Here is a 22,781-nt window from a genome sequence, read left to right on the forward strand (position 1 = left end):
TGATATCTCGACCTACTGCACCCTGACCCACTTTTGGTGACAATTCTACTGTCAGAGTTGGGTATTTGCATTATTAAATATAAACCGTGAGCCTAGCATTGCCTGGGGCTTGGCAGAGAGGCATCTCCTCCTCATTGCCTCGAGCAGCCAGTCACTGCTAACCCGAATCTCGCATGTGGTGCGTGTTCTGTAGACATACAGGCAGCCTTGAGAAGGGCCTTCTTGTGAAGCATTTTCTGTTAGGGACGCCAAGATCTTCCCCATAGTGTGCTTCTAGTTCCCTTGATTAGGACTGAGACAGAACTCACAGTGGCTGGCAATGGACAGTTCAGTGATAATAACAGAAAACTACAGAAATCACCAAGGAGGCTGCAGCTGTGAGTCTGATCCCTTGTTGTTTGGTCTTGCTATGGGTGCAAGATGGTCATCTTGCAGGCTGAAGACTGTTGTCGACCTGTGGCTGTAGATACTGTGGCTCACCCAAGTCATCTTGGGGAGGCTAAATCATGTGGAGAGATCGGTTCTAAGTGTAGAAGATCCCCATGTCCTGCAACCAGTCTCAGAGCTGGTCAGATAGTGCTACCGGGTGTTTGTCCTCTTTATTTGTGAGGATCAAAATGACCACTGTACCCCATGGACTTTAATAGGTATGGCCAACTACAGTATTCTTGAGGATACTGTAGACTATTGCTTAACATTGGATGTTTGGTATAGGGGATGTTCCACGTGAAGGAAAATTTGTCAACGGTCTTCTGGCTGTATCAATAGTTGGATCTTCTTCTCCAGCCCGAGGCCAGCCCCTTGCAGAGAGCTCCGCTCGGGGCCAGTGGTGGAGCACACTGCTACCACCACAGCAGCCTGGACACTTTGCTAGCTGTTCTGCACATCAGCTGATATAATAACAGGTTTAAGGCAGATAGGGCTTTCTGGCAACAAGGGGTCAGAAGGTCTTGCTTTAGTGCTGTCATATCAAAGACTCAACGGATTTTATCTAAGCAGGTGTGTAAGACGATAGATTTTAGTTGTCGTATATTAATGTAAAAGCTCAGGCCAGAATCTAAGTCCCATCTTGGTTTCACCAGGGAAAGTTTGCAGTGCAGCAATAGGAATAAATGGGAAAGGACAAAGAAAAGCGTTTGGTTGATGCCAGCTGTGTTAACCGTCATGTTGCTAGTATGAACTCATTATTTGAGAACTTCCCACTGTTACCTTTCATACACGTCCTTAGGGAATGTCTTAATTATGCAAGTGTAAAATATCCATATAGCGTTAGATTAGGTTAAATGTTGAAGAGTCAGTATGTAATCTCAAGATGTTAAAAATAACCCTCCCAAAGTGTTATGTTATAATATAAAATTATTTTTAAAAATGTTTTTACCTTTTCCTTCCCTATTCTTTTCCACTCTTTAACCATTTTACACTTGTGCTGACACTTGCCATCTTTAGACAAATTTTCAGAAATCTGAAATCGCTGCAGATTGGGTTTCATGATAAAAAGTCAATTCTCTGGGCCATAAACAATGCTATGTCTCCTGCTATCAGTAACGGGATTCTCCCGAGGGAGAAATTAAAGAGACATTTTCTTTTCCTTGCTAGCTCTTGAGAGATCAAGCTACAACCTTCAGTATGGACGCAAGCACCTGTGATAACATAAACAGCACTGATTGCTGGTCGGAGTCAATTTTTCTGGTACAAATGTGCATAAGTTTATTATCTGGAGTAAGAAATAAGGTCATGCTGCAGAAAGATTTGTCCTATTTACTTCTTTTTTTCCTATGTTTGATTAATAATTCAAGCAAAAGAAAGAAGGCAGTTTAGGGACTAGCTTCCAAAATTATTTAATTTGTTACTCGTTTAATTTCATTTAATTTATTACTTCAGTCTTTATGTTTAAAAATGACAGTACTTTATGTTTAGGCACACTTGCATTGCTCTTACTTACAAACAGCTCCTGCCCCTTGAGAATGGTCTTACTGGTAATGAAATTTATCAGGGATTAGGTGGCTGCCTCCTGACAATATCACGATCCAAGCCCGAGTCTCTAGACGCGTGGTTGTAAATTAAATGAAATCTTTTGCTTTATCTCATGCATGTGAATGGATGGGAAGTGAATTGCTTGGCTAATTGAAAAATGCAGTTACACAAATGGAACCTAAGTGGTAGATGGCACTAAAACAGCGAGTTTGGGTGAAACAGTTTTTTGGTTTTTCTTTGGCGTATCAAGGAGTGCTCTAATATTTCATTAAACCATCTCTACAATAGTGCTGACTGGGATCAAAGACAACTCAACCAGCCTCGGGATAAGGGTTTGATCCTGGCACAAGGTCACTCTCCAACAGCTCTGCACGCCCCGCTCACCATACCTATGGCTGCGGTCGTACACTTTGCACAGGGTTCATTGACCTGTGCTTCAGATGTCTCAAAGATGCTGAATTGACCCAAGGCTTCCTTTGCAGTCAATAGAAACACACATTTACCTTCAGAGGGGGATTCATTCAGTTAATCTTTGATACTAATTTTAGTGATCCTCTAGGGTATTTCTCTCTTGAGTGTAAAAGGAAAAGAGTGTGGATAATTTGGAATCAGATGTGAAACTTTTAGCCACCCAAATTAGGGCAGATTAATCCTACTTTGCTGTTTTGTTCTGCAGTGAGGCCTTCAGTGTTCGCAGCTGTGCAATTAGTTCAGATGCCACTGGAAGGGAAGACATTTTTTTCTTTTCTTTTTGTTATTTTATTGGTTTGCTCTTAGAAAAAAAGATTTCCAAATGTGAAGGCTGTAATCCTGCGCCAGCGCTCAGAAAGTCTCCCCCTGAGCTGCGGTACTGCAGCTGGTGAGCTGCCCACCTCTGTGCGGCTCGCTGGAGCTACAGCCGGCAGACAGCACCCTGCCGGCATGGCAACAGCACCAAAAACAGTCACAGCCAGCACCAGAATAACACGCAGGTGTACCTGAAGAGATCTGTTTCTTTAGGATTAAAATGAGTAACTCGAAGGCCGGATAGGATCAGCTCTAAACTTGACCCGCTCATGGGGAAACGCTCCTGTTGTTTGCAGGGAGTTGTTGGGTTAACGCTACTTCCATTCTTCGCCTGTTACATTGAAAATCCCTTATGGCAACGCTGCTGCCAGATGTAAAGATGTGATGCCATTGAGCCCTAAAACCCATCCAGAAACACAGAGCCCTCCCAGCTTGGCAAAGATCCTCTGCGTGGAGCAGACACTGCGATGTGCGTCCTCCCGGCAGCTGGAATCAAGGGTTCCCTGTGCTCAAAAGGAGTAGAGGTGACAGGGACAAGGCTTCCCATACATCTCCTACGTTATCTTTGGGCTGTAGTTTTGCAGTTGAGGCAAAGATACTCCTAGCAAGCCTTCACTGGCTGGCCAAATGATGTTTGCAGGGCAGATAAAAATAGTACAAAAAAGTCTCCAGCTTGCAGAGGGGGAACCGCTGACGTTTTACCCCTGTCCTCCAGCAAGGCACCCTGGTTCCAGGTTTTGCTAAACCCATGCTACGAAGTTAGACTGCTTCTAAGCGTATTTGGCAAGTTAGTTATTCATCTGGCCTATGCGGATGGCAGAAATAACTCTACGATGGCCACCGGAGGGTGACGCTGGAGCCCTGTTTCCGTAACGGGCTGTGTTACTGTGCAGGCAAACACAGCAGGAAGAGCGAAGTACAATATTTAACCTGCATTTCTCACCTCTTCTTTGTTCATCACCTTTTAAAGTAATAGCTCTTGGTAGCTGATAACCAACACTGAATATAATGAGGCGAACCTATCCCTAGTCTTACGAATGTGAATGTTACCATGGGACAAAGTCTCTGGTTGGTCTTTTGACTTCTGAGCTGTCGAGGGGGCTGGCTGTTTGCAGCTCTTGCTAGTTTGTGCTACGACTTGTTCTCACCCCTCGTGAAGCTGGCTGAAGCAATCCCTTCCTCTCCTGAGTGCAGATGCACATTTTTGCTGCCGCGCTGTTCGCTACTCCAACCCAGGTGTGGTTTTCTTTTAACGTGGTTTATTTCAGTGGTGTTTATACCCTGGACGTAGGTACCGATACAGCTGCACAAACATGCGCTGCGGTAAGGAGGTAGAAACTTGAAGCTGGCTTTTTGCCTGCAGAAAGCGTATTGTGTAGCTACACACAATAGTGATCACTGGCATCAACCTTGGAATAAATAGGAGCCACTGAAGCTATTGAAATGGGATTAATTCCCATTGTGTATAGAGTGGAATTAATACGGTGAATGCAAATAATGTAGACGGCCAACAATTTTGGCTTGAGGTGACATAACACCACAGTTAGAGACCACCGTTATTTCCTATTCTTCTTTCCCATGCACATGGGCAGATTGTGATTTCAATTGCACCACAAATCCTGGCTTTTTAGATAAAAATAAAAAATCAGAAATTCAAAGTACGCAAAAGAATAATTGTGAAATAATTGTTATAACTTGGAGGAAGCAACAGATGTTTCACTTGTTGCTGGAACTCTCTGAAGGAGAGCTAATTTTCCAAGCATATCGAGTACATGCTAATCAGAAACACTTTTCTCTATGCAGCAGCATAATGGTATTCCTCAAAATGTTCTTCGTGTTAACTTAATAATGCACAGCCAAATGATGCACTACTGGGACTAGCATAGCAGGTTTTGCCACCTTTATATTTTGTTTCTTTCAAGTTCTCTTAACTGGGCCAGTCACATTTCTTGAAATAAAAGGCAAAGTAGATTATTAATGCTTGAAAATAACATTAACCTCCCCTCCCCCGACCTGTTTGTAAAAAAAAAAAATTAAAAATCTAGTTTCACTGAAGATAAGGTTGATGCCTTCTTGAAGTTACTACTGATAATGCAGATTCAACATCTGGAGCTCGCAGGTGGGGAATATGCTGAGAACCACAATGCTCTTTTCTCCAGATCTGATCTTTTGAACCATCTCCTTTTAACAACAGCTGTGACTTCTCATCAAGATACCAGCCCGGCTCTATAAAACTAGTAGCTGTCATTGCAGTACAAGAAAATTATGCAGATTAGATAGCTTGGGTAGTGGTTGTGGTATCGAACATTAAAAAATTTCTACTGACCTTAGATGCAGACAGACCGGAGCGGACCCAAAGGAGGGCCACAAAGATGATCAAACCACTATCCGAACCTGCCCTATGAGGAAAGACTGAGGGAGTTGGGTCTTTTCTCCCTGGAGAAGAGAAGGCTCAGGAAGATGTCATCACAGTATTCCAGTACTTAAAGGGCTGCTACAAAGAGGATGGAGGTTCTCTCTCCACAAGGAGCCACATGGAGAAGACAAGAGGTAACGGGTACACATTGCCTTTTTCAGCCACAGAATATTTCCTTGCATACACAGATCTATGTTCTAAAAGTGCGAAGACCTTCATTGTATCAGAATACAAAGTAAATCAAGAGATAAAACCCAACAAAGATCAACAAGCAAGACTGCAGGGCTGTTAATTCCTGTGATGCTTCTTATCAAATGCAATTATTATTTGAGAAAACATTTCCAGAGCCTTTGGGATATAGTTGTGAGTATAAGCCCTGACAGCACACTCCTCTGACTGCGCCTGCCGCTGGCTGTGCACAGGGCATCCCGAGGTTGTGCAGACTCTACAGAATCATCACCTGGGAGCACCATTTCTTATTGTTTAGGATTGTCCTGGGCTGTACTAATGCACTTTGTTCAATACCAGCAGCAGGATTATCTGGTTAACGTGTCTGTGATACTACTATTTTGAGTTCACATGGCAGAGGGAAAAAATCTTAGTATTACAATCAGGCTGGAATGTTTATAGAAAATTTTCACTTGAATGTACATTGAAGTCCTGCCTTTTTGGCTTACGATGTCAGTTAGATTTAAGCAGCAGTAAATTACTAAATGTTTGACTACAGGCAAACACTGTTAGTGTTCGAAAACTTTAGCGGCTATGATTTTGCAAATAGTTTTAACCAGCATCAATATAATCAAACTCAAAAGACCAGAGATGCCCTGTGTGCGAGTGTCCACAGCCTAATTTAAACCAGGATGCCCTGAGGTTTGACAACTGTTCAGGTGAATGCTGTATCAAACGAATTTAACAGTGGTAAGTATACAAGGTTGTACAGGCTATTTAGATGCTTCACTCAATAATATAAGGATTTTTTTCAATATATTTAGAAATTTTGAGATTCCACACCCTCCTTTGAATTAACCATCATCAGCTGACAGTTTCTTTTAAGATTTGCGGGAGATGTTGGTTTTATGATGGAGCGATGTCTTGTTCATGTGTGAATGAACTTGGGAGAAAAGAGAGAGGAATCGTGATGTGGTTGGGAGGAGCAGACAGATGGGTCACTGAGACATGGGGAAGGAGAGCAGCGTGTACTGGGTGCATGGTGGGAGAAAAAAGACTTAGGACAAGACCAAGAATTAGCAGCTAGGATCCTGAGAATACATTTTCCCTACAGAAAGATGGCATTGCCTCATTAGTTCAAGGCCAAGTACATGGAAAGTGGATGTTGTGTAGAATAATGACAGAAGCTGGGAGTAAGGTTGCACAAAAGCAGTTTTGCCCATACTGCATGTAACCTCTGCATTGTGTAGGGAGGCAGAAGGATAGGAGAGGCAAGGTATCAAGCTGAATGGAGCACAGGTGGTTTCCTTCGAGTCCTGGTGCCCAGGATTTCTTCCCATGATTCACAGGGGGTGGGAGGAGACGGGGACACCTTCCCTGGGTCTTTTCTCCATGCAAGGTTGAGGTGGCTGTGGTGCCCTCCCAGACCTGGATGGTGGGAAATCATAGAGTCATAGAATGTCTCGAGTTGGAAGGGACCCATAAGGATCATCGAATCCAACTCTCTGCTCCTCGCAGAACAACCTAAAACTGAACCATATGACTAAGAGCATCATCCAGACGCTCCTTGAACTCTGACAGGCTTGGTGCCGTGACCATTTCCCTGGGGATCCTGTTCCAGTGACCGACCACCCTCTCAGTGAAGAACGTTTTCCTAATGTCCAATCTGAACTTCCCCTGACGCAGCTTCATGCCGTTTCCTCGTGTCCTGTCGCTGGTCACCAGAGAGGAGATCAGCACCTCCCCCTCCGCTGCCCCCCGTGAGGAAGCTGCAGACTGCGATGAGCTCACCCCTCAGCCTTCTCTTCTCCAGGCTGAACAAGCCAAGCGACGTCAGCCACTCCTCATAAGTCTTGCCTTCGAGGCCTTTCATCATCTTGGTCACCCTCCTCTGGACACACTCTAACAGTTTGATGTCATTCTTATACTGAGGCGCCCGAAACCTCACACAGTGCTCGAGGTGGGGCCGCACCAGTGCAGCAGAGTGGGACAATCACCTCCCTCGGCCAGCCAGCTGTGCCGTGCTTGATGCACCCCAGGACATGGTTGGCCCTTTTGGCTGCCAGGGCATGCTGTTGACTCATATTCAACTTGCCATCAACCCAAACCCCCAGATCTCTTTCCGCGGTTCCAGGGCTCTGGGATTCAGGGAGAGCTCACATGGCTACGAGTGTGAAGAAGGAGAAGATACCGTGTAGAGGGCTGGTATTTGTTTTAAAAACAGCCCTGGAAAGCTCCACCCTCTTGTTAGTGTGTCAGAAAGACATAGGCGGCATTTCTTGCTTTTTTCTATTTGCAGCGTTAGCAGTAGTGTATCTCTGGGTACTCGTGCCATGTACTAAAACATATGGCAAATTACTTGCCCATATGGGTTCGAAGAGCGATGTGTGTTCGGCAGATTAAACCCCAGAACAATCAGAAGACGAGCTTTGCATTCCAAGCTGGAGAGCATGGCAATCATCTCACATTGTCTAGACTTTCCTTTCTCTGTCATTTTTACATATTTTGCAGCGATTACATTCATTTCCTCTGGCTTCCGTTCTGCCAAGATCCATCTGCAACTTAGAATCGGTTAAGATAGCTTTTCATATTCATGGTATTAGTCACTGTGAGCTTATTTGGAACGAGCACTTCTGCTGCTCCCATCCATTTTTGTTATAATAAATTAATCCCATTCTGGAAGGGTGATGGAAACTGGGGGTTTTTTGATTTATCTCTGCAGATATCATAAATGAAATGAAAAAAAATCATTAAGCCAATGTTTTAAAAGAATTATTAATCTCATTTTTCTTAGAAGATATATTATCAGACAGATAGGATAGAGAAAACTCATTACTTTGGCTGTAAAAATGTATTAATTAAAGGACTGTGTCACAACAAAAAATGGAGACAAACTTATTACAGAGTAATTTTCATTAGAAACCAGTGAAAGCACAGTTCTTGACTAGCTGGAATTAGGGGTTAATATTCCCCCTTTTCAGTTTGCTGACGTTGATGGGATTTTAAATGACTTTTGACAAGTTTGAAAAATATTGCATATATTAGCAAGCTGTCCATCAGCAGGCGAAGGAGAGTGCTTAGATGATGGTGAAACCTCCTAACACGAGGAAGGGCTGTAACGTGGACTTTAATCAAAGCCTCCGGGTTCCTCGTGCTTCCTCAGCTAAAGGGAATATTCTCTTACCTGAAAGTACTGATTGAGTTGTATTTTCCTTTCGCCTTGGGCTGAAGCTAAAAGCCTTGCTCTCAATCACTGCTTTCCAAAGTAAGGAGCAAGGAAAATTTGCCTTTAAGATTTTACTGCCTTAGGACTTGGGCACCAATTTATCAAGCTAACAAAATTTTTGGTATAGGCAGGAGCTTGGTGGTTATTCATGTTCCAGGGAGCAGTGAGCCACTGTACAGGTGCTATGGGGCTCACAGCTCAACTGCGTGCGCCCCTCTCCCCAAATTCTTCATGTGTATAGCTCTTTGCTTCAGCTGGAAATCTCTGAATCGATCTGGTTTTGCTCATGCAATTGATACGTATGTTACTGTCTGAGTAGGTAGTTCGCTTTCTTCTTTCAGCTGTCATGAAATTCCAGTCTGGCATGAGACTTGGGAAGCTGCTGTGGTTTGGGGGGTGCTTTGAGTCACCGGTGCAAGGTGCCAGCCTGAGCACTCGATGCAGTCCCCCAGTTTCTGCAGGGCTTTGTGCTGCTTCTCTCTGCATCCCTGGTGCTGCCCCAAAGTGTTACACGGTGCCACCCGCCCGCCTGCTCTGCCCCATGTGCACAAATGTGATATGTGTCCGTGTATAGCTTTTTCCTCCTTAATTTTAAAATTATTACTTTCTGCCATTTTACCAAAATAGGAGTGTATGCATATTGCAAACCTGTACTTATCCCCCAGCCTGACTCTCTGGCAGAACTGCAGAACAACTGCCCAGTTACAGCCACGTAAGAACACCAGACCCTTAAGGCGTTGGCTGGCAGGTGATTAAGCGATGAATGACAGACAATATTTTATCTGCAGATCACTGCCGTGATTTGCGCAGTGGGGCTGTTCTTTGTCTTCCACTGCAGTGCTGTGGCTTTAGCCCAGCTCAGCCCAGTGCCACCCAGCCCCGGGCCCAGCTCAGCCCAGTGCCCCCCAGCCCAGCTGGGGTGCTGAGCTGCCCTGCTCCATCCTGCCTGCAGATGGGGACTAAAAACTACATTTTGAAGGCACAGATACGCCAAGCGCTGCAGCCCGCTTCCAGAAGGCAATTACTCATCCCCTGCAAGCCAAGCTCTGCCTCCTCCTGAGACCTGCATTTCTTGAAGAGGGATGCGCAGTGTTTAAAGAGCAGCAGTCCTTCCCCTTGAGCTGACTTCCCAGGTCCTCTGCTGCAAAACAGAAGGAACCCGAAGGACCAGCAATAGATATAATTTATCAGTGCAGACTGCTGTAAGAAATTGGCTCAAATGTATGTGACTGCATGCAAATACACACACACACACATATATGTGTTTAGTATGCTCTGGTTTATATATCAAATAGAAAATGCTGGGTAAACAAAACCACGGCCAAAGTGTCTTTCATGTTGCCTGTGCTGAGGCACAAAGCAGCAGGGAAAGGCAGCCTGGCAAGCCTGCTTTTGATTTTCTGTGAATGGGTTATTTGGACTGCAGATGATCCAGCTTGCATTTGTTATACTGATAATCAGAGATGGCTGCTGTGCATCACGCTTCTTAGCTGAGGTATAGGGCCGTGTGACTGTGGTTATGCATATTCCCAGGCCAGCTCAGCTTTGGAGGTAACATGGCAATGCACGACCAAGCCACCTCGGTGGCTCTGCCTGGAGGTGTCTGGGTTTCACTCAACACCCCTGCAGCGAGTGTTTCGCTTTGGGTGGAGCAAACCTAGATATTTGCATTCCAGAACGTGCTGAAATCATCCATGATATGTAAGAATTACTTGTCATTTTGGAGAGAGCCGAAGCAGGGGACTCAGCACCGGGTCTCTGGATTTTAAGTTCCTCAGAAAAGACTTGAGGTGCTCAAGTAGCCCAGTACTCTGCTGGGGGTGCTTCCCCCTGCGCTGTAATAAACTGAGCGTAACAGCTGAATTCTCTTCCGGGTGTTATATGAAATTCTGTCCACCCAGAAATGAGAGGTTTATGTTTGATTTCAGTGGAGCCAAGCTTTCACTTTTGTTTCATAGGGAGTTTGCTCTGATTTATATGATTAAGAGTTTTATAAAACTTACTGTTCTTGTAAGGATACATTTTTTGCCCCTTTAGAAGCTTCCTAAGTGTGGAGGGACAGGCATACCCACAAATTATGTCTCTAAGAAGAGGGTGTTTTTGTGACTGTAAGCAGTAATAGCGATAAACAGGGAGAAAACCGTGACAGCCTTATGCTGCCTTGCACCCCACTAGGAAGAGCCTAGAGAGCAAATGCATGAATGAGAACATGCTCAGAAAAACACGAACGCCTCAAATTTAGCAGTCCAGTACAACTTCCATGTGGGGAGGGAGGTGTGTGAAGCAGGTTAATGCCACTCCGAATTTTCTTCTCTGCCTTGAATTGGCCCTTATGTCTTCCTCCTCCCAGATTTTCAGATTGAAGGCTTATAAACACTGCTTGTTTATACTTGCAGATCTTTGGTACATAGGTAATTTTTAAAAAAAAATTCAGATGCATACAAGTCCTTCTTGTGTTCATGTTAAAGAAGACTACAGAATGAGCGATGTTGGACCTTTGCCTCAGCTTCCACAAAGAGCTGCTGCAGGACGGCGGCATTAGGATGCTGATGCTGCAGCTGGCCTCAGGTTCCTTAGCAGGACAGAAACCCCACCTTTACCATTGGTTCTTAAAGGTTTGTGAGTCTTGGCCTTACTAGACACCGTATGTGCTTGCATTGCAGGATGCAGGTCTCCGAACTCTGGTGGTGTCAACCGTTCTTGTCCCAGAAGGGAATGGCGTTACTGAAGAGCCCTGCTGGGACACAGGCTGCCGCAACTCATCCCACACAGTTGTGCTTGTGAACGTTGATCTTGTGACTCCCCCCAAAGTCTCTTCCTTCCCTTCCTATCTCCTTGGTGTCTCTGAGTTCCCACCTGCATCACCAATGCTGGGCTTTACAAGATTTACAATGTCTTTTGTTAAATATTGAAACCTTTTCGTTTCCTTTGTGTTATGTTTTACAGGTTCCTGAAAGACTGAATTTCCAAAGCATTTTTTGTTGAACAGCCCAAACTTTAAGTCCTAGCTGTCTCTCCAACTTGTAGTCTCACTCCGGCAGCAGTTACAGCCTTTGATCGTCAAAATTTCTATTATGCTACTTGATTAAAGGTATTCAGAACTCAAGGTGAGAGCAGACAGATTTACATTTGAAGTGATTTATTAACCTGCCATAATTTAAGGTCATGCTAGTTTCAGAATATTGTTAGTCCTTAATTTCTGTGTCTCTTTGTGCTATCCAGTAAAAGACAACTAATGTTAGTTTAATTCAAAGGGTTTTTACTTCCTTGGAGGAAACATTAGAGGGAAATAAAAGTTCTGAAGTTGGTAAAAGGGATTAGGAAAAAAAGTCCTTTAGAATTCCCATTCTTAAAATCCTTAGGCTACAAACACAACTGATTAAAATATCACCTAGGTAAGAAACAAAAATTACCTCTGGTGTGTCCCAACTCGTACAGTACCCTTTATGTTACCTACTTAGTAGCAATGGAGTGTCAAACTGAACTGTGAATGGTGCAAATATATTGTAACTACAGTCATTGCTTGGTAGTGCTACAATCTCCTTTTTCTTATGATGTGAAAAATCCTGGGTGGTTTAATCCTAGAATAGACAAACATAGTTCAGCTACGGCACTCAGCATTTCATGACAATAATATCCTACTCTTTTACCAATGCCCCTGTATGGTGCAGGGGGGATAACAGTTTTAATCACTTTGTCTATTAACCATCCCCTAACCATCCTTCAGAAAACTGAGGAAGTTGAAGAGTATCTTGGGATTCAGGCACGGTAAAGATGGTGCTCGCTAAGCACTCTAACTTCATTGTTTTCATATGGGTCACCTTTTATTTCCATGATAATAGAATAATCATTTGATATACGTAAATACAAGTACATGGTTAGCCTAAGAAAAATAATGTCAAATGCAAAATTCAGGTTTCATGATAGAATGCCAAAATGATCCCAGTACGAGAGAGCTTCAGGCCTGACTATATCTACATAGACTTTACTGGCAAACCCCTGATTGAGCAGGGCTGCTTGTGCAACTGTCAGGATGTGTTTTTGTGATTGCGTGTGTGCGTGTGTGCTTGTATAGACCCTCTTTGCTGTGCCCTGTTTGGGCAGGAAAGTTCTGCTTCATTTTCTGTTCCTCACCAATCATACCACAGGCGCAATGAGGTAGAAAAAATTTCTGCTTCTGTGTCCCCAAAGGAAGGCGGCAGTATCCAGGTATTGATTTCCTCCATGTTCTGTAAGGACCTGCTCCTATTTCTTTGAGAGACCTGGGCTTAGATTTTTAAAATATCTGGTTATTTAATTCTTTTAAAACAGAAGAAAAATCATGAGGACAATTTATGGGGGAAAAAAAGCAGACCAAACAAATCAAATAATTAAGGAGGTCTGCAAAAAGGAAAGGTAAACAAGTCTGAGGTAGTTAGAGTTGGGATGGTGGACTATGTGTCAGGGACAGACATGTTGATGGGTTCCAGGCAGAAGCACCTGAAAGAAAGGACCCGTGATGACCCACGCAGGAATTGCACTCTGAGGGAAACCACTTGCGCGGTCTGTTAGAAACACACATTTGCCTCTAACAGCTGCACGCCACATCCTGAACTGCTGTCTCTAGACACTTGAATGCATATCACGGTGAAAAGCAGCAGAATCTTGTTGGGAAGAGGACATAGGGTCTGCGATGCAAATGTGAACTTTGGAAAGAGAGACTTTAAGTTACCAATGTGACACCTTTGCAAACACAGTAGTAATTACCTGCTAGTTAGATGCACCGTGAAATGCTCATTCTTATAAACCTGTGACATCCACAGTTTTTCACTTTTGTGTTACTTTCTGAGCATTGCATGTGTGTTCTGGGGCAGCAGCAGCCAGTGGCCAGGCAGGCGGTGCAGGGAGGGCAATAACAGATGCTGGGAATTTTGGTTTCAGCAGGACTCCCTGAGTAGGAAGGTCCTGATTCTGAGAAGAGCCTGGTCACCTTCCTGCCTCATTAGTGCTGGTGGCAATCCTCTAGGTTGCCCCAGACTGGCACAGCTGCAGCTCAGCAACCTCCTAACTGCCTGTGGGGCTGAGTCCCTGCGTCAGCTGCGGGCACCTGAGTGGACATGTTGCACACAGAGAACATAACTTAATAGCTCCGGCTGAACCCTCAGGGTTTCCCTGCTTATCTCCTTCATACAGCCTGATCCTATAGGTATGCTCAGGACACGTCTGAAATTGAAGGCAGCTGGGAACTTTTGAGTAGGGATTTATCTATCCCGACTTCAGAAATTGAGACGTCAGACACGACTCGGAGCTAGTAACCCTGCATGCTCTTTCCAGTCAATGGAAAGATTTAGATGCTTCTGCAGGACAATTAATTTAATCCTAAAGGTGTTGGACAAATCTCTTTCTAAAGGTGCCTTTTGGTCTCCTTTGTAAAAAGCCTAGAATGAGTAACAGAAAGGTAGATATCTATACTTGGATGAGATGAATCCTGCTCTGCATTCATATCCCATTAGTCTCTGGAGCAGTGACTGAGCTTGAGACACTACCATTCATCTTCCTAACCATTGGGCTACTGAGTACTCTCAGTCTCACTTGCTCTATATTGTATAAATGTTTACAGGGAGTGAGGACTTGCCTTGAATCCATAATGACTAGTTGTGCATCTGAGCACTGCAGCATCACCAAGTCGTGGAGGAAAGCTGGAGCAGAAAGCACATGCATACCCACATACTGCTCTCAAAATCCTGATTTCCTTCACCCAGACGCATAGTAAAAGATAACCTTATAGAGACGACGGCTGAGCTGAAGTGGCAGAATTTGGCAAATGGGAAATCCAACGGCAGAGCTCTTTCTCTGCTAGAGCTGATGGAGGAACCGCTGCAGATATGCAGCAATGTTGATCATGTGTAGAGTCCATAACCAAGGTAGACTGTGCTGGAGCAATTCCTTGCTCTCTTCTTCCTTTGATCCTGGTTTTGAAGGGTCCATGGCTGTCTTTTGTACCCCCTCGCTACCTTTTTTGCGCTGTCACCCTATGCAGGATATTTCACATTATGTTTTTTGCCGTGCCCTGAAAATGGGTTCCTCACAGCTTTGGAGGTCACATTCCTTTTGGGCCCCCTAATTGGTAATTTGTGCTTTGTGTTTGTGACCTTGGGACTCTGGTGTCATCCTGTTCCTGTAATGCATCTTTTGAGGAGTTCCTCTGCTGCCATCCTACATTTGTGCTTTCAGAGCTCCTTGCTATACGGTATAGACTTATCCATTGATTACCAATTCCCAATATTGATTAAGGCAATGTGTCCTTTGAGTTCTTGACAGTGACCCCCTACACAATAGTTGTCATGCTAGAATAAATAGGAAAACTCAAAAAAGTCTATTTCAAGGTGGAAAACTAATTAGAAAGACATTGCATAATGAACACACAGAGAAGAAATTACAGATCTTCTTGGCTGAAAAGTCTTATTCTTGTGAAGCTGACCCCAGCTGGTGTTAGGCTGACCGGACACCAGGCAGATACCAGCCTGGGGGAGGATATTTCATCTGCCAAAGACTCAAAGTTTGACTCTTTGGGTTTTTTTATAACTTGTTTTTTTTCATACTATTTTTATAAGTTTATGTAGTTGTAGTTTTCTTTACTGTTTATGGATTATATCCGTTAGGTTACTTAGACTGTAGGCCAGTGTACATAACATTGTTGCTGTCATTTGAGTTCTTATGACTTGGTAGTTTCTTCTGCATCAGTATTATTCTGTGTTTTCATGCCCTGATTCCATTAGATGTCATAAAATATCTGGTAGTTCCCTAAGGTTACATACGTACAAGGTAATTTACAATATTTTTTAAAATGGTGTGATATTAGCTAATTGTAAGAATTCTATGACTATGTATATTATTTATGACTTAAAGGACAAAATTGTTGCTTCTTAAAGTATTATGGTTTTTATTATGTTGGTGAATCACTTTTCTACTGAAAGACCTTAGTAGAAAATATGATGTTTGCATTTTCTACTAATGCTTACTGCTAAAGCTCAGAAGATCAACACTGGGTTATAGAGTCTATTTTCTCTTGCCTATAAATACTTCTGTATACAGAGTAGAAGAGCTTTAGCAGGGCCATGCCAACATGGCTGGCATACCCTGCGTGCCAGTGGCATGGTCCCAAGCAGCCCGGCAGCAAGCCTGCTGTGGGCTGGAGCGGCCACAAAGATCACACGTCCAAGTTGTCCTTTCCCAGCGGTGAGGCTGCGAGGAAGGGTCAGCACCAGCGGCAGAGCTGCCTGCTTCTCTCTGCTTCCGACACGTGTGTGTATGTGGACACGTGTGCGCTGTGTTCAAGGGCACAGAGCAACATCAGTGGCAGCCCACTTTGCCTAACTTTCCCTCTGTCCCCATAAAGCAGTTCCCACCATTCCTGTATCCTATAAAAGCTGGCTGTGGGCAGCTCTTTGATATACAAAGGCTGTTTCTAACTGCAAGAAAAGGGAGTAAGAGGTGCCATTAAAATGAGCGGGTCAATTCATATTTCACATGCTACAACTGCCTTTTTGCTTTTTTGTCTATTACTTCAATACAACCTTTTATAAAAAAGATGTAATAGTTCCTCACTGTCCCTCAGGCTATGCTGGCTGAGGTTGCTGCGCTTGGTAGCTTGATGTGAGAGTAATTGCTACCGTTGTGTAGCGACAGCTCATACCACCCCGCTTCGACTTGTGGGGCCCATTTACTCCATCTGAGCCTGCAATGTTTACATGGCCAGTCCTGGATCGGAGGTCCCCAACCACTTTTCTATATTAGCCAGGTCACCAGGAGGCAATCCAGACCTGGATGGTGAAAATCAGCATCTGATTCTCCAGGGTGGTTTGCCCCAGGCAAGCCTGCTCTCCGGCCGATGGTGCCAGAGCTGTACGCTGCTGTGCACGTTATTTACTGTGTCCTCCTGGTGCGAGGAAAATGCCTGAAATGAATGGGGAAATCAGGGGGGATTTGTCACTAGGTTGGTCCATCATTTAGTCCCTTTGGACTTCAGCAGCTGCATAAGCGATGGGGATTGACGGGTCCTGCAGAGCAGAGTATGGGCACCTAAGTGGGAAGGTCTGACAAAGAGCTGGGAGCTCTGGTGGCATCCAGGCCCAAGGCACTTGGTGCCTTGTCACCTCCAGTCCCATTGCTGGGGTGCTTGCTGGCATTTTCCTGTAGCTAATGAAGCTCAGGGATGCAGTGCTTATAAGTGGGGCTGAATTATGAATAATTTCTATGTAATTTGCAAAACACTTTAACAATCAGTCTTAAAAACACTAGCTATCAAACCTTCTGAATTTATTTCAAAGCCTTTTAGTCTGGAAGGAGCTGCTAATCAAAGAACATAATGGACCTATAAAACTGAAGTAGAGACCTACTTGTTAACCTCAGGGGACCGAAGGTATGGAGGGGATCAATTCAGGCTGCATTTGCATTTGTATGCCAGCATGAAAAATGTTCAGTATAAAGAGAGCAGGATGAGAGAAGAGAGCGGGGATTGGGCAGAGGCTGCTCGAGGAGTCTTCCTGCAGGGAGTGAGGTTGCTGATCCTCCAGAGATGCTTTATGAGCAGAGCCTGGGGCCAGGCTCTTTCAGTTGTGTTAAATGTGAAGCCTATCTTGTACTGGGACGTGAAGTCAGGGCAGACGCATTGCTGAAGCCGCCCTTTCTCAGGAGGAGCGCCTCGCTATAAATCAATATGGCAAATGAATAAGCAGCCAGGTTAAGGGGGCTGTACGACCCAGAACAGGGTCTCAGGATAAACTGCTGCGGTTAGGGAAAGAGCTTTTTCTCCTTGACACGGTTAGGGAAAGAGCTTTTTCTCCTTGACACAAGGCTAGTTTGGGGGTTTGTGCTGCCGGGTGCTGGCTGTTGGGAGGTGTCACACCGCAGGACTTAGTGCCGCCTGCCCGGGGATGCAGAGCTGTTCGTGCAGCCCCATGGCCCAGGGTTGTGACCCCCTCTCAGCTGGATGCCACGCAGGACAGCTCTGCGTGCTCCTGGGTGCAGGGGGGATGCCGCGGGGCTGGTGTGCAAGTCGGATGGGAAGGTGCCTCCAAAACCTTTCTGGCCTGCTGCAGCCACCGTGGCACGGTGGCACTCGAGGCATGTGTCTGCCAACAGCCACACTGAAAATCTGCGCAGTACCAGGGATACGGGAGACAGGAGTCATTCAGGAGGAGGCACATGCTTGCATTCACCTTTCCTGGGGTGATACAAAAGAGTAGTCAATTGGTATTGTTTGTGATGTTCGAGGTTTGAGAGGTACTCTGAAATATTCTCTACTAACACGTTACAGTGCTCCGTATTGCCTGCTGGGCTTATTTTTCAAAAACTTCTGGAGTGAGTGAAGTGCTAATTGGAATAGGTGTTTTGTACATGGTGAGCTTTGTGGACTACGCAGGGAAAGGTCTGATTTTCTTCCTGAACTAAGTCGGTACCTAAATGTAGCTCTTTGTACTTGCTGGTTTAGAGACAGGGTGAACAATTTTCTGGTTTATGGACTGCAATTCTTTAAATACTTTAGTTAAAGCTCTTGGCATAGTTTTTAATCACTTTGGAAAGTACAAACACCAAAATTCATTAATTTCATACATATGTATGAATAGAAACTTCAGTGCCATGGGCAGCCCTGCTGCCTGGTGATGGCAGGAGAGGGTGTTTTGGGCTGGTTTGGTTGCCTGTTGTTTTTCACTACTTTTGAGCAAAGGGCAATCCAGGAGGCAAAACCTACATTTTTTTTGTGGAGTGTTAGAAAAGCAGTGTAAAAATTCAGGTGGCTTCAGTGACAGCAATGGTCCCAATTTACTGGGAGGGGAGGGTAGAAGGATGCCAGTGCCCCGGTCTCACTCCTGCTGGGTCTCCTGCTGTAGCTGTGGCTCTGCAGCTGCTCAGAACCTTTCTTCCAACTTACAGCTGCACTGGGGCTCTCACTGTAGGTCTGGATTTGGCTTTCATGTTTTAGTTACTCCTCCCACTGCTTCCACATCTACAGCACCTTTGGGTGGGCAACAGGGCTGTCCCTTGGTGGTATGCAGCAATTCTGGGGCACAAAGGTAAAGACAAGTATCACAGAGGTTGCATTCTCGACCTTCCTACATTGCAAGGAAGTAATTGCTGCTGCCGGCCTGTCACTGCAGTGCCCGCACGCTGCTGAGGCTGCTCAACACTGCTGCAACCTCTGGAGAAACTGGGGGATTAGTCTGTGTCGAAAGAGCCCATCAGCACCCTGGAGTTGCCCCCGGAGGGCAGAGGACAGCATGATCTCCTTGCCTCTGGCACCATCTCTCTCCTTGTGTTTAACCAGGCCTTCTACTTAAATAAATTAATTCTTTTTTCAGAAGTGTAATCACTAAATATCCTTTCTTGCTGTCCCCAGAACTTGCAGTGCTTTGTTGCAGCATTTGTCATGTTTGATAGGTCATCTTTCTTCATTTTTAAGCTTAGAGGTTGAAAATAGAGCAGGTCAGCAAGCGGCCACATCACAGAAAGCCCTGTCACTCCTTCCCTTTCTCCCCACACCCTTTCTTGCTTATTTTTTCAGTTTAAATATCTTCTACCTTAAAAACGCTTACAGCAGTTCATCTGTGGAAAAACGATAGCTTCTTGGATCAGTCTGCATTCTTACGTGTTTTTTTTCCTGAGAGGGATAGCCACCCATCTCAGGCATGGATATTTGGGAAGTTCCTGAGTGGGAGTGGATGGTGGTGCTCCAGGCCCCTATGTGTGCAAGTGGGAGCGGGTATGTGTGCACTGGTGTTCCCCCAGCTGTTTAAAAGAGATATATTTGTATCTTGTAAGCAAAACTCTCCTCATCGATTAATTGAACTGGCAGAGTGACTTATTGCCATAGAGGCACTAAAGGCAGGAAAGGACAGAACATCATTTTTAGATTGGCTATAATTCAGAGATATTGCTTATGTTACTGTGTCTTGACAATATATTTTTTTAAAATTGCTCTAAGCTTAGGTGCCAGCTATGGAGATAAATGTGTGATCACGTCATTGCTGTTAGAAATACCAAGAAAAATATTCTGAAACTCTGAAGGCTGGACTGAGCATGCCTGCACTGGCTCCAGGAGGGTGATGGTCTACACAGAGCCTACGGGTACCTGTTCGGGCGGTGGGGGGAGGCTGCTCCCCAAGGCAGAGGCCAGTCCTGGGTGCTCAGCAGGGGACATGCGGGCTGTCCAGCGAGGGGCTTGGGGCATGGGGCTCGTCGGAGTCCTGTCCCCTCGCGAAGCACAGCTGTTCCTGTCCAGATGGTGCACTGGATTTTCCTTTGGGAGTAATGGCTAATTAAAAAGGCTCACAGTTTCGATGACAGCTGTGAAGGTAAAGGTGATGTTCGGCTCTGACGTGATCGATGGCGAAACAGCCTTGGGAGTCCTTGAGCCTAACAGACATGGGGGTGGGAGCCCTGCATGACACAGCCATGGAAATTCTCTCCAAGTCCCCTATTAGTCATGAGAGTAGGCAGCCTGCCTTGCCTGTGTGGCCTTTATAGCAACAATTACAGAAAATATCCTAGGCGTCAAGGGGACAAGAGAGGGAAAGGACTCTTTTGGAGACGTACAGAAGATTCACTTTACAGTTAATCCCTAATGAGATCAGTCATCCCTGGGCAAGTCCAAAGCCTTCTCTAACTTTGAGCTCCATGGAAGTGTACCAAGAAACTTTTTTCCCTTCACACCAAAGCTTCCCTCCAAGCAAGGAGAAACATGGAGGGTGACATACTCATTAGGTGAGGTGTGCTCTTCTACTTATGCCTCTGCAGTTCTGCCCCAGGTTTCTGCTGCAACAGTGGTATACAAAAAGAACATAGTGACTAAGACAGAAACATGCCTGCGGCTTTGCCTGTCCTTGCCTTTGTAAAATGAATTTGGAGACTTCCAGTAGAGATCATAGCATGTTGCAGCCACAAAACCTGGCCTGAATGCTTGGATCACTATCAGTACAGACATTCAGCTATAATAGCATTGAAGAAAAAACATTATTTGTATTTGCAAAGGGAGTTACTGGCTGCAGGTAGAGTTAGTATGTCTAATCAGTAACTGCTGCTGATTTCTGGAGGCCAAGGCAGATGATTTGGGTTAGGCTGCAATACAAGGTGTTGGGTATGTCTGTATGTTTATATGACACCCAGGAGTATGTTAACGATTTGTCCAGTGTGAGTAACTGGTCATGACAGCTCTCAGCAGAGGTGTCTAATTTGGAGCTGCTGAGACATGTAAGGTAGAGGTTGAGAGTGGCAAATGATGTCAGCTGGTGAGAGAGGGCCAGAAGGAAAGAAGAAAAAAGAGGAAGACAAAGTTCTGAGGGATAGAAGGGGAAAATGGAGAGTGGAAGATTCAATCCACTGAAAGACAGCAGTACTTATCTCAGAGGTAAGATTAAGAACAGGAGCAGTGGGGAGCTGTGAAGGAAGAGATTCAGGATAGATCTGGTGGTGCTGAGGGCACCTGGGATGTAGAGGAGGCTAAGCATGAGATGCTCATATTCAGCAAAGATGGCGCAAACCAGACTGAAGCTGATCTTTGATGGAGGTGAGAAATTCTTGGCAATGGTGGTTGGCTGCACATTCAGACGGGAGATGAAAAATATCAGGGAAGAAATGGGGCTGTGCCTGAACTTCTGCAACAGTTCCTAGCAGACAGCTATCCACACTGGTGCCAAATGGTTGGCAGACTTACCACTGAGGCCATGGAACAGGTAGATATACGGGCTACAAATGTCCCTCCTGTTTAGGGGGGGGTAGTGTAGTGCAACCAGTGCAGCCCGTGCTCTGTTGTACCTAAATGAAGAGCGCTGTCAGTCCAGCAACTTTCTGGAAGAAAACATGGCATCTTTGGTGACACGTTGTGGGAGTTAAATATTCTGGCTTTTTTTATTAAACTTGTTTGAAGATCTGCTCTTCCAGCAGGGTCTGCAGTTTGTGTGGACTTCCTAAAGCTACTGAGCAGAGAAATCCTTGGAGAGACAGTGAGCCCCAGAGGCAACATTTGCCACGGATTAAGAAAAGGACTGCACCGACATCTGCCTACAAGGTTTTACCAAAACTCCTCCCCAAATGTGCATTGCTCATCACATGCAGGCAAGTTTACTTAAGCTGATGCATTGGAGTTTGGAGCAGAGAATCTGCGTCAAAATAAACATCCAGTTTGCTGTGTTATTGCATGAACAAGTAGAAAAAAGGGATCATAAGAATGGCAATGCAATGCAAATGCTGTACTACTATGTTTAAAAGAGAAAGGACATGTTATTACCAGAAAAAGTTAGACTGGGTGAGGCTATATGGTTTCAGCACGCTTCCCTGTGATACCTCTGGGTATGAATCAGGCCCATACTCAGCTTTCCAACCATGAAAATGGTGGCTATTTAAAGAGCAGCAAATACTTTTTGAGTTTTAAAGATACTTCAAATTTGTTATGTGTTTATTGTAATGAAAAATGATGTTATTATTTCAGCTGGTTGAAATTTTTTGCGTGGAACATTAATCTTCTGAAAAATGAGGCTCTGCAGAAACTGACTCAAAGTGTATGAAGGCAAATGATTATTTTTTTAAGAAAATTATATTTTAAGGAAAAAGGAAATATTTATTTTTAAAAATGTCATATTTGTTTGAAAAATATCAGTAGTTTTCCAGCCAGCACATCTTACAGTGCCTACAGTCTGTAAACTGGTGATTTATTTTGCCTAACTGAAGGTAAGGAGCATTTTTCTGTTCTCTTCAATGAGGGATGGATTAGGCCCCAGAAGAGACTGTCTGGTTACCACTATTTTTACACCCTTATAATGTTTTCTGAGATGTCGTTTCTGTAAAGTAAACTGGAAATCAAATTATGTCCCCTTCACTCAGATTGCAAAAAATCCTTTCTAGGGCTAGAGCTGCCAGATGCATTTTGTACATATGGTGCACGCTTAGAAGTTGTGTCTCAGTACTGGGAGTCTGGCCACCCCGGTCCTGTGTCTCCTGGGACTGGAAGAATAAGAGTTCAGGCTTCACCAAGGGAGAGATTTCTCTGCATCTGTGTAGCCTCATACACCTTAACTTGCCTACATGGAATTTGTCTGGTCACCTACATGTATATTCATAAATTGTACCCCTCTTTGGAGTAAGAAATCAAAATGGAGCATTCCCCTTTTTATTTAATTAATTCTATTCATATGCATGTAAAGGATTGTTTCTTGGTGTAACACTGAAGCCTGTCAC

This window comes from Harpia harpyja, chromosome 6 (assembly GCF_026419915.1).
Source record: "Harpia harpyja isolate bHarHar1 chromosome 6, bHarHar1 primary haplotype, whole genome shotgun sequence".
Classification (NCBI taxonomy): domain Eukaryota; kingdom Metazoa; phylum Chordata; class Aves; order Accipitriformes; family Accipitridae; genus Harpia; species Harpia harpyja.